Raw genomic sequence first — 9297 nt, forward strand, 5'->3', positions numbered from 1 at the left:
TGTGTGATGGCGCTGCTCTGGCTCGCCGCGGCCGCAGCCGAAGATCCCGATCCCGACGAGCTCGAGCGCGCGTGAGTCCCGCTCCTCTGCCTTGTTTTTTCCGTGCCTGCTCGCTTTCTCTGTCTGTGGCTCAGTACTGTCGATTGCGTTGCCTGTGCTCCGCGGTTCCTGCAATGCTAATTCTGTTTGCGGTCTCGTTGTTCTTCAGTCCCCATCGTGTCTTGTATTTGGACGAGCTCGTGCTAATATGTGGTTGGTACACTACCTGGGCAAGGTCATTTTGATACTGATACTTGTGGGCAGCAGAGGGTTCAAAGCCTGACCCGTCTCATGGATCCGCTGATAATATCCCGGAAGTAAATATTGTTGCTTGCTTCATCTCTACTATTTTCTGTAACTGCTTAGTGCTAAGCTCATGATCAACCTGATTACTTATGCGGGAACCTTCTTACATAGGCAGCGCGACAACAATTCTTCTTCCTCAAAGCATATATTTTCTCCAAGCGGTCAACAAAGTGTTTGGTCCATTTGGAAGGTACACAAGTTTCTGATGTTTCTGTATATTTTGAGACAGAGGGAGTAGTTGTCAGATCTTCTTTTTGTTCAGTACTTGTTGAGGCTGTCATAATTTTCTTGGAAACTTGTATGGCAGGCCCGGATGGGTGCGCGCGGCGGAGGTCGGGTGCGGGGCGTCGCTGTCGCCGTCGATGACGCGGTTCGGGATCACCGCGTGCTTCAACGCCATGTCGTCGGCCGTCTCGAAGGCCGCCGCCACCAACGCTACGTCGAGCGTCGTCCACGCGGTGCCGTGGACTGAGCCTGTTGTGTCCGCCGAGTGGCTGCACGCCAACCTCAGGGACCCCAATGTGAAGGTATAGCACTTGCCGTTCTGCTGCGCCCGCCCTCTGAAATCTCAATGTCAGTTGCACAAGTGGTATAGTCTAGATTTAAGACAGGGTACTCATATGGCTGGGGTTCTGCTGCCGTGGCAATTTGGTCAGCGCTGCTACAAGTGATAAATCTGTTTGCTTAACTAGTGATGCTAGCTAGTACGTGAATTGGTATTTTAGCTGAAAGAGGATTTTGGTGGGCTTTGTTTTAGCACCAGCAGTAATCTCAAGTTTCTTAAAAACAAATGAAGTGCCTGCATTACAGTATGTGACGTAGGTCAACGCTCCTCGGATAAACCTATTTCCAAAAAGAAAATCTTGCTACTGAAATAATGCTACATTTTGGAGGCCTTTTCTTTCTGGACATTATTGGCAAAGTCTCGGGCTCTCATCACTATGAATAATAGAACACATACTACTAGGAGGAATCACATTTAACTATGCTATTCATAGGGTAGTTTTCTTGCTGTTAAACATGTCCCCCGGCATACATTGTATCTTATTGTGCTCTTACTTTTTTGTCTAGGTACTTGATGCCTCTTGGTCAGAAGATGATGGCGAGTTCCTCACTCCAATTGAGTTTATATTGTGTAGGTTTCTTCGTCATGATCTGGATTGCTACAGTCATGTTCAAGTCCAATGATATCTTGCGCAAGCAGACCGCTCTCAAGGTTGGTTCCTCATAATAGCTTGTCTATCAACGTGTTGCTTCTGCTTCTAGAGGTTAATTAATTGTTCTGCCAAGCATACTGCTCTCAAGGGCTTGTCCTTATCTTGTGTATCAACGTTCTTGTTCCGCTTCTAGCACTGGGTCTGTCCCTTCTATTGAGGAAGCCGGCTGGCAGACTGTTGCCGTCACTAAATCCCTAACCCTGGGGCCTATGTTAACTCCATTTGATTGTCAAATTGCTTAGATAACTCAATTTGATTGTCCTCATGGTGTTCTAACATGCTTAGAAGAGTTGGAAACACTATAAATGGTTTGGTACGGATATGTGCTCTAGAATAGTGATTCTGGCATGCTATATTTTTCATTACGGTGAATGGTATTCTCTTTTCCCACACAGCATGATTTCCCCTTTTGGGGCCTCTCTGCTTCAAATTATTCCATATGATTGTAATATGCGGCCTTGAAAAACTCCTATGGTTTTCTATGATGCACTCAAACATCCTGTCGAACATATTGTATCAAGAGAGGGCATGACATTGCAACCAAGTGATTTCCCTATTTATGAGTTTTTAGGTCCTGTGAACCAATTAGGCCCTTGGTCATTTCTTGAACTCAATCAGTAACTCATTTGTGGAAAAAACTTGACGATGTGTGTACCTATGTGTTCTGTTCTGTTTTGAAGTGGATAACATTGCCCCGTGTTTCACTTGGAAATAACTTATGTTTGTTGAATAATAGGAATTTATGCACCATTTATATCTGTTCATAACTCTTAAACTAGCACTGCTCTCCTTAAAATTTCTAATCAGGCTGACTGTTGTTTTGTGCTCCACAGATACTTGTCCGGCAAGCTGCTATGGTGGTCAAGTGTGTGGAGTGCTTGTCTTCAGTTTTTGTTTTTTACTTTGTGAAACTTGCTACCTATGGATGAAACTGTGTAATGTTGATGAAACTATGTATATGTATGGATGAAACTTGCTACTATTGGTAACATGTGTTGGATATCCTATATTGGTCATATATATATATGTATGTGTGTCTGTGTGTTTGATTTTCTATGAAAATGAATGGATATAAGAAGAAACAGAATTAATGCCAATTTGGTCTCTTTGCCATCTGCCAGGGACGGCGGACGACAAAGAGGTGCTCAAATTTGCCGTTCGCTGGCTGATGGCAAAGGCCGCCGTTAGCCGCCTAACGGACTAACGCTGGCGGACGTCCAATATTTTGCCGTCACTCCTCTTTGCCGTCCGCCGCTGTAGGCAAAGCACTCTTTGCCGTCCGCTATAAAAAGCAGACGGCAAAGGGCCTGTTTGCCGACCCTGTCTTTGCCGTCACTATTTGCCGTCCGCCACTGACGGCAAAGCTCTTTGCCGTCCGCCATCCCTGGCTTTGCCGTCCGCCATGGGAGATGGCAAAGTAGCTGATTCCTGTAGTGTAGATGGGACTGGCGGATTTCGTTTATTTGCCACTTACATCCCTAGTTTCATCCTACCATTTTAATTTCTTTTCGACTGATGCTTCTTCGAACCATTTAAATATAGTTTGCCATGCTCGGCAATAATTTGTCCGTCGTTTACCATGTAAGCTTACTACCTGGATCATACGATAACTATCTCTTACTGATGTCTAGCGGAAACCTTTCAGGATGCCGTTCACACTAGGACACAATGTACAACCCCAGAATCTATTTGTGAAAGCAGTGCGCCATCCATGTTACCAGATGGTAGCAGTTTAGAGGCAACACTGCCGGAGAGCAGTTTGAGCACAGATATTATAGTGATTGAGGCTCTAATAGAGGCAGAAAGAGATAGTGTGGCTGCCATGAATGAGGTAATATTTATCTTGAGGCTGGAAATTACGGAATTAACGACACGCATTATGTAAGCAACCCAAGAATTGGAGGAAGTAAGAATGTTGCATTTGAAGACGGAGGAGGTCCTGCTGTTTCTGCTATCTGAAGCCCAAGATAATCCCGGTTCTTCTTTAGATACCAGTTGAAATTTTCATTAGATTATTGTACTTGCATGTTGTGTCATGTCTCTGAATGGATTATGTTGCAAGACCCCCTATGTTGTCCATGTGTTGTAATGATCCGAATTTTTTAGGCGAGGTAATCCTCAGAACTTGTATGATTGACATAAGGTGAACTGTTTGTCGTGTGAGCATATTGTATTGGATGAAATAACTGTTTGACTCAGAGTGTATCCAACCTACTGAATTCGAAGATCACGGCATTTCTAAATTATAATCATATATAAAGGTGGAATAAATCTTTGTTGTGGTTTTGAAGATATAAATAACAAACCGTATAATTATCTGTGGATATTCGTAATCGAATACAAATTGGATTTGAATTTAGTTTGCCAGGTCCCAGGGCAAACGTGACTGCTAATTCTCCCAAGGTTTGAATGAAGCGGCTAAACACCCACTATAATTTGTGGGCTGCTCGAAGCAAGTGTTTGTGAGATGGAAATTACTGTCTACCCCTGACACTTGACATCCTTATCGACATGATTTACACTGCTGTCGGTAGGGGTAGACTAGTAACTTCAATCGGACATGACACGATGGCCTCTGAGCCCATTCAGACACGGTGGGCGCCAAATGTGGGCGGCAAAACACATTTGATTCAAGCTCGTCCGAAAGACATGTGTCTCTTCCTCCATTTCCCCATTCATACACGGTGGGCGGCAAAACGAACTCTCCTCGTCCGAAATCGATGTAGGCTTATATTTTAAATAGGGGCAGATGTGTAACTTCCATCAGACGTGACACAACCGCCCTACCTGCCAGCCCCGTTCATACACCATGGGCGCCAACCGTGGGCGGCAAAACACCCTCTCCTTGCCCGAAATCAATGTAGGCTAATATTTTAAATAGGGGCAGATGTGTAACTTCCATCAGGAGTGACACAACCGCCCTACCTGTCAGCCCCGTTTATACACCGTGGGCGCCAACCGTGGGCGGCAGAACACCCTCTCCTCGCCTGAAATAGTTAGCAGCAAATATTTGGGAGATGCGAGATTACCGTCCTATCCCGAACCGACGCGATGTCCGAAATTTTAAATAGGGGATAAGTTCGTAACTTTCCCCCATTTCAGAGAAGCGCTTCCCAAAGTTTGAGATCCCCCTCCCCTCCATTTCCCCATTCATACACCATCGGCGGCACAACAACCTCCGCACTGCGGCCAGCCTCCTCCGTCCGCCACCCCATCCTACACCTTGCCGGAGCTGCTACCCCTACCCCGTCGTCCACTGCAAGAGATAGACGTCTCTCATCCACGGTGCTGGACCAGCATCCTTTCATCGCCTCCTCTTGCTTCATCGGCGCCATCGTCCACCTTGCCGTTGCCGCTCCTACAACCGCCTCGTCCACGGCAACAGGATATATCCCCCGACCCGACCATCTGCCGTCTAAAGTCTTCTTCCCCGTCGCTGACAGCCATCGCACCCGCAGCACCCTCAATGTAGCAGCATAGGCCTACACGGTGTCGCAAGAGAGGTGTATATGTGCTTAAGTTATTGACCTCACCCGAAAAATAGATCGTAATTTGTTCACTGTACTTTTCTTGTCCGTACCAAATCGTAGTGGCTAGTTGAAAGCAAACATTGGTTGCGAAGTAGCTTTGTCCGGTTTGCACCTTTGGATCCGCCATGGCACAGGCACTATACTCGTAAAGCTTATGGTTTCCCCCCTTTATATTCACTACCATCATCGTAGGTGCTTCGTGTCGTGCTAGCACTGCTCCTCAAGACCTCAACCCAAAGCTTACGTGTTGAAATATGAATCTGATATGATGCTCATATCACTAAAATAGAGAACGTTTAATTCGTCACCTAATGTTTCGATATTCGTTTCGAAAAGCATGTGTGCCACCCACTGGTCCAGCTAGTTCCACTTTCCTGATTTTTCTCTTGATGCTTAGGGTTTTCCCCTTTTATCTACTCTACTATGATCTGCATAGGTGCTTTCTGTCGTACTAGCATTACTCCACCCTTCAAGCTAAACAACACAACACTCAGAATTCGAAAGCTTAGTTGTTCAAATATGATTGTGATATGATACTGATATTAGTTAACCGACACATTTAATTGGTTAGCTAAAGGTCCCACTTGAGTTTCCAAATGCATGTCGCGACATATAGAGAGATAACATAATTGCATTTGTCACTTGTTGACCGTACTTTCTTGTCCATACCAAATCTTAGTTGTTATTTCAAAGCAAACATCGGTTGCTAACTACCCTTTGCATGGTTTGCAGCTTCAGATCTGCCATCCCACTGCCATGGTCAACACTGTACTCATCATGCTTATGTTTTCCCCATTTTATGATGACGACAATCAGCCTACGTGGTTCGTGTCGTAATAGCACTGCTCCACCGATCGAGCTAAACAAGCTTAGTTGTACAAATTCATATATGATATTATTGCTGATATTAGTAAAACTGAGAGATGTTTAATTGGTTAGCTAAATGTTCCTACTTTAGTTTCAAAATGCATGTGAGCCACATATGGAGAGACCGGAAAGAATAGTATTTCTTTGTGCGCCCTTGTTCATCATGGGTGGCCAACCGACATTGTATTAAAAGACTTGTAATATCTTCAATTTGCTTGCTCTTCTGCTCTTCTTTAAGATGATACTCTTATCTTGCGGTCGACTGGTCAGGTCGAGTTGTTCTCCCTTAGTATATTTTGAATCTGTCAGGTCAGGTCTACTTGTTATTCTTTACTATATGTTGAAGCTATCATCTGCGAAGTGTCATCACTTCTGGAGCTCTCATATTTTGAGTAGTAGGCCACATTATATTAATGCACACAACAAATTATAGCATGCATGGCATCTTTTAAAAGAATTGCAGAGATAGCACAAAGGGGTTTACAGGGAGGCAGTATTGGATTAGAATCACTTCTGCATTACAAAGAAAATCTCACTTGTTTTTATGTTTTCATGCATGTCAGATATTGAACATTATCAAAATGAATGTGAGAATGGGCGCATGAGAGGAATATTGCGGAATGATCCACTGCCTAACAAACTTGGCATGGTGGAGGATGGACTATCTTATTCACCCATCAAGGTGCTTGCTCTAACTTTGCAAAGTTGTATTGGTCGCACATATTTTGCTTCTGACCTCTTGCATTACTTCTACTTTGTTACACCATCTGCTTAGTTTAAGCATCATATATGAGTATATGCCAGACCTATCCATTTTCTGTACCTATTCCATGTGTCGTCACACTATGTTTTTCCAGTCAAATGTTGTTCTTTCGTAATAGGTGTCCAAAAGGAAGAGGGTGAGTGCAGGTCGTCGAGGAGTACAAACTAGGTATTTGGAAAAGGTAGTGATACCTGTTAAATCAGATAGATCAGCAGCCACAGAAAACACAGGCCCAACTGTACCACACTTTACCCCTACTCCAGTGGCCAAACCCCTATTAGAACTGGTGGGAGCTCAGCGTCAGGTATTGTCTATGATATCAATTCAAAATTTGAACTCCTAAATTTCTGCTTGTGCCTTACCTTCTCTCTTGTATGAAAACTAATTTTGGATGAATCTCCTTGCTCAAAGGATCATACGATCTCAAAACAATAATGGGCTCTGCATTGCTCTCTTTAGTACCTCTCTCCCTTTTGCCTGGTAACGTTGTACTTAATTAATTGCTATTTGATTATGTATCATCAGTCTGCACCTGAGCTTCATTATCCCCTGTTTCTTCCAATATTATTTGATCTATATTTACTCTTTGCAAAATGTAGAATAATGGCAACGCTTATAAAGAATTTTCTTTGGGGAATTTATTGAATTATCCTTCCATCAACATGGAGAAGGGCTTTGTCCAGCCCGTGTTAACATGTAATGCAAGTTCATCCTTCTCAAGCATTCAAACTTTGTTCTAGTATAGATTTGGGTAGGCATCATTTCTTCCACTGTTGTTTGCTTTGCTGTTTACATCTGATTGGATGTTTGCAACAACTACCAGTTTCAAATTGTAGTTGTAAAAACATGTTCCTTATGCAGAACAGATCCATTTATTTGCTTATATAATTGTGAAACCTGTTACCTGTCTCCTTGTTTCTCTTTCAGACTCGTATCTCTTACGCCAGGCAGAACTTTAGGGAAGATAGTGAGCCAAACCATCTTGAGGACAACGAGATGACCCCAAGGTCCTATCTTGATGAAGACAGTGAGTTGAAGCTACTCACCAGTAGGTGTGAGACAACCTTTGTGCAGTCGCTGCCTCAATCAGTTCGACTTCTTCAGTCTCAACTTAAAGCGGAAAGGCTTGCTTCAGCTCAGCTCCGACTTGAAGTCAAAGATGCAATGAAGATGTCAGAGGACTGTCGTGCGCACCATCATGCCTTAAATCTAGTGTTGATGCATCTATCGTTGACACAACTAAGGTCTACTCAGCTTCTTCAGCTGTTTGGGGGGGGGGCGACCTGGCCAGGCTTAGTGCCTTCTGAAGTGCTCTCAGTTTTGTATATTCTTTTGTCGGCGCGTTTATTTGCACTGGTGGAGAACTTTGATGCCCAGTGGATGTGATATGTGTGATAGCCGTGATAGCCTAGCGTAAGTTGCTTGCTTATTTATTTCCTTGTTGTCTTGTTTATTTGTTTGCTTCTAGTCATTGCAGTTCTTTTTCTGCAGTTTGCTAGTGGCTGCAATACCTATTTTTTAAAACTAGGCCACCATAACCATGGGCTAATATTTACTGTAGTGACACTAGGCCTCCTACGGGCCGTAGAAATAGTGGGCCTTCTACGGGCCGTAGAAACAATGGGCCTTCTATGGGTCGTAGAAACAATGGGCATTCTATGCGTCGCATCATCAATGGGCCTTATATGGGAAATATGATCGATGGCCAAACATGGGCCAATAACAGGCCGCATTATGGCCGTAAACAGGCTAGAGTTGGAATCGTCCGTTCATGGGCCGACCATAATGGGCCATCGTTAATAGGCCGTATTTGTTGACGTTATGAAAACGTCCCAACGTATTAACGGACCACAAATGGGCCGACTGTAACCACAGGCTGAATTTGGCCCACAAGCAGAAAATGACAGTAATGGGTCGTAAGTAAACGAATGCTGGAAATGAGCCCAAGAATAAATGGGCTCTGAGAAGGCCGAAAGATAACATGGGCTGGAAACGGCCCAACGGAATAACGGGCCGTTAATGGGTATAAAGTGATACACTGTTCATTACGGGCCAGTTTCACCATGGGCTGTTAATGGGTGTAAAGTGATACACTGTTCATTACGGGCCAGTTTCACCACGGGCCGTTAATAGGCCAAGAGTTACATAGGGCCTCATATGGGCCGAAAGACGTCATGGGCCATACATGGGACAGAAGTGAAAACGGGCTGGAATCATATTGGGTGGCCCAGATGATGCTACTGGGCCTAATTCGGATAGGGCGTAACGGGCCTTGGGTTAGCGGGCTGTAAATGGGCTATATGTGAACAGGCCGTTAACAGGCTTTACATGGGCCGGCCCGCCACCTTTTTACCAAGTCAAATGGACCGACCTTTTCACAGGAATGGGCCTCTGTTGGGCCGTGCCATGTGTCGACGTATCATAGGCGCCTATCTGACCCACTAACGAACTGACACGTGTTTCGTCCGGTCAATAAGAATTTTACACGTGGAAATTTCCCATTGGTCGGGGCTGTTAATGGGTTATCGGATCCAAAACCCGACCCGATAGCTTAACGGTGTTCCATCATGGTGGA

The 9297-nt window shown here is 44.5% G+C and overlaps 1 long non-coding RNA gene across 1 annotated transcript; it reads left to right on the top strand.

Annotated features, from left to right (window-relative positions):
• Positions 1 to 327: 327 nt before the first annotated feature.
• LOC119288937 lies at positions 328 to 1451 on the top strand. The gene is made up of 4 exons (XR_005141364.1): positions 328 to 356; positions 457 to 535; positions 653 to 872; positions 1417 to 1451. It is a non-coding gene; the product is annotated as an uncharacterized LOC119288937 (long non-coding RNA).
• The last annotated feature ends 7846 nt before the right edge of the window (positions 1452 to 9297 follow it).

This window comes from Triticum dicoccoides, chromosome 4A (assembly GCF_002162155.2).
Source record: "Triticum dicoccoides isolate Atlit2015 ecotype Zavitan chromosome 4A, WEW_v2.0, whole genome shotgun sequence".
Lineage (NCBI taxonomy): Eukaryota > Viridiplantae > Streptophyta > Magnoliopsida > Poales > Poaceae > Triticum > Triticum dicoccoides.